The sequence below is a fragment of the Alosa pseudoharengus genome, unplaced genomic scaffold, assembly GCF_046254945.1.
Source record: "Alosa pseudoharengus isolate Yale_2024_CS ecotype anadromous, Long Island Sound unplaced genomic scaffold, YU_APseudo_1.1 YU_APseudo_1.1_scf_19, whole genome shotgun sequence".
NCBI classification, from domain to species: domain Eukaryota; kingdom Metazoa; phylum Chordata; class Actinopteri; order Clupeiformes; family Clupeidae; genus Alosa; species Alosa pseudoharengus.
The window spans coordinates 16992434-16994933 of NW_027468657.1; the positions used below are offsets into that span (position 1 = coordinate 16992434).

Below are 2500 nucleotides of genomic sequence, written 5' to 3' on the forward strand. Positions count from 1 at the left end.
TCAATCAATCAACAACAACAACAACACCAACAACACTAACGGCAACACCAACCGCACAAGTAATACCACCACCCGCACCCCTATCACCACCAACAACAACATCACCAACAACACTAACGCCAACACCAACACCAACACCAACAGCACAAGTAACAACACCACCCGCACCACTATCACCACCAACAACATCACCAACAACACTAACGCCAACACCAACACCAACAGTTAAAATAACAACTCCACCTGCACCACTATCACCAACAGCACAAATAACAACACCACCTGCACCACTATCACCAACAACAACAACATCACCAACAACACTAACGCCAACACCAACAGCACAAATAACAACACACCCAACACCATCAACAATAGCAACAAAACAGCATCAGCACAAGCAACAACAATAAGAACATAACCATATTCATCAAGCACAACACCATTCACAATACTATCAACATAACAACAACAACAACCACAACATCGCCATTGGCAACAACAATAACATACCCACAACAATAACATCAACACTCCCTCCATCCATAACCATCCTTCTCCTTTTACGACTATCTTTCTGCACTGTTGGCTTGTACTTGAACTTCTAAATGGTAGAAGTATTTATTGTAGTAGTATTTGTTGTTACGTTACCTAAGGTCTCCTTGGCCATGTAGCATGAGGGCCCTATCGTGCACCCAGCGCGATGCAAGTCTAATTCATATCATACACACAGTCAGTTTTGAATTTTTCGCCATACGCTCCGATTTGATTAAACCTTGCACCCTGGTGTGGCAACGACATATGGTGTGGTCTGGCGCATGATCCAAAAATCACTATCTTAAGGCCTATTCACACCAAGAGCGATAACGATAACTGTAACCATAACGATAAAAGCGTTCACACTGAACAACGATGAACAAAGTCTCTCCTTGTGTTAATGAATGTGACGGTTAAAATTAGATGGGTTCTGATAGGCTATTCGCTTTTTATCATTCTGAAAATCGCTTTGAAAATGATCCCCAACGATATCATTCTTCATGTCGTTATTGTTATAGTGTATGTGTGAGCGTCGTCATTCATATTAACAAGAATGATATTTGTTTATAGTTATCGTTATCGTTCTTGGTGTGAATGGGCCTTTACACCCTCTAAAAATCACCACTGACCAAGAAAAACCTGGTCTGTAGCGAAAGGCATATATAAAGCACAGCTGAAGACACACTGTCATGAGATGTAAGCCGCCCTTAGCAACCAATCCCAAACAACTCCTCTACAGGATAAGTGTTGTATAAGTGTTGCTTTTGTCAGCCTACGTTTTCAATTGTAACCCCTTGTCAGTCAATAGTGAAAGTAAATAACTGTAGAACCATTTTGCCATTGACTATGAAACCACGATGAAGTTAGTTTCACTTTGTCTATAAGTTCAAATAATAGGCGAGTGCAGAATGTGTGTAGGCTATACTCTGCTAGTCACACACAGGTTTTAGTAAAGCAAGGAGCCTACTAGTGGAATTGTGCAAGCAGATTCCTTCAGATGCGTTGAATGTCATTCTCGTTGGTTTAAAGGATGTTACACCCAAAACACACCCATGACTGATTAAAAAACACAAGAACAACCCTTTTTGCACCCAGCACCCAATATTTGATCACAAATTCACGCCATTAAATTAGTGAATGTGGACTGGACACGCCTTAAATGTCTTTAAACCTTGTGCCTCTGACCAGACGTTTCAGATTGTCTAGATAGGGCGCTGAATGTTTAGTAAGGGGCCCTGGATAAATGAATGCTAAATGAATGTAAACACTATCACCACCACTTGCTCTTGTGCTTGTTTTTGTGTGGAGGGAAAAAGCCTAGAAGAAATAAGTGCAAATTGTTTGTGTAATTTCTTGCATGGTGTAGTGTGTGTGTGTGCTTTTAAAAGTGTTATCTATCGTAATGTGATTTTGATGTAATTGGCGGACTACAAACAGTTTTTTTTTTTTTTTGAGAAATCACACCACAGTGTTTTTAATCTTTTGTATAATGTGCATTGCCACCAATTTGTTCAAAGTGTCAAAACAAAAGCCTCCGTATGACTGAGCCCAATTGCATTTCTGTGGCGTTACAGACGTCCAAGTAATTTCCTTTGCCTAATTAAGACACCAAATGTAATGGATTGCTGGGGCCCAGAGGGAGTTTGATCTCATTTTCTCTTTTGTCATGAATATTTGACAAGATTTGCTGCTTTATGAAAATGCTTTTAAAACATTGAGTTACCCTTTTGAAATGAAACCTTAAATGCCATAAAAGGCTGGTTTGACTATCAGAAGAAGACAAAAAAAGAAGAAAAAGAAGAAAAAGAAGAAGAAGAAGAAGAAGAAGAAGAAGAAGAAGAAGAAGAAAAAGAAGAAGAAGAAGAAGAAGAATGAAAAGAAGAAGAAGAAGAAGAAGAAGAAGAAGAAGAAGAAGAAGAAGAAGAAGAAGAAGAATGAAAAGAAGAAGAAGAAGAAGAAAAAG

The 2500-nt window shown here is 39.1% G+C and overlaps 1 protein-coding gene across 4 annotated transcripts in view; it reads left to right on the top strand.

The window, feature by feature from the left end:
* Positions 1-2500, top strand: part of ntrk3b (neurotrophic tyrosine kinase, receptor, type 3b) — a 150210-nt gene that overhangs the window by 54747 nt on the left and 92963 nt on the right. The window lies entirely within an intron of this gene.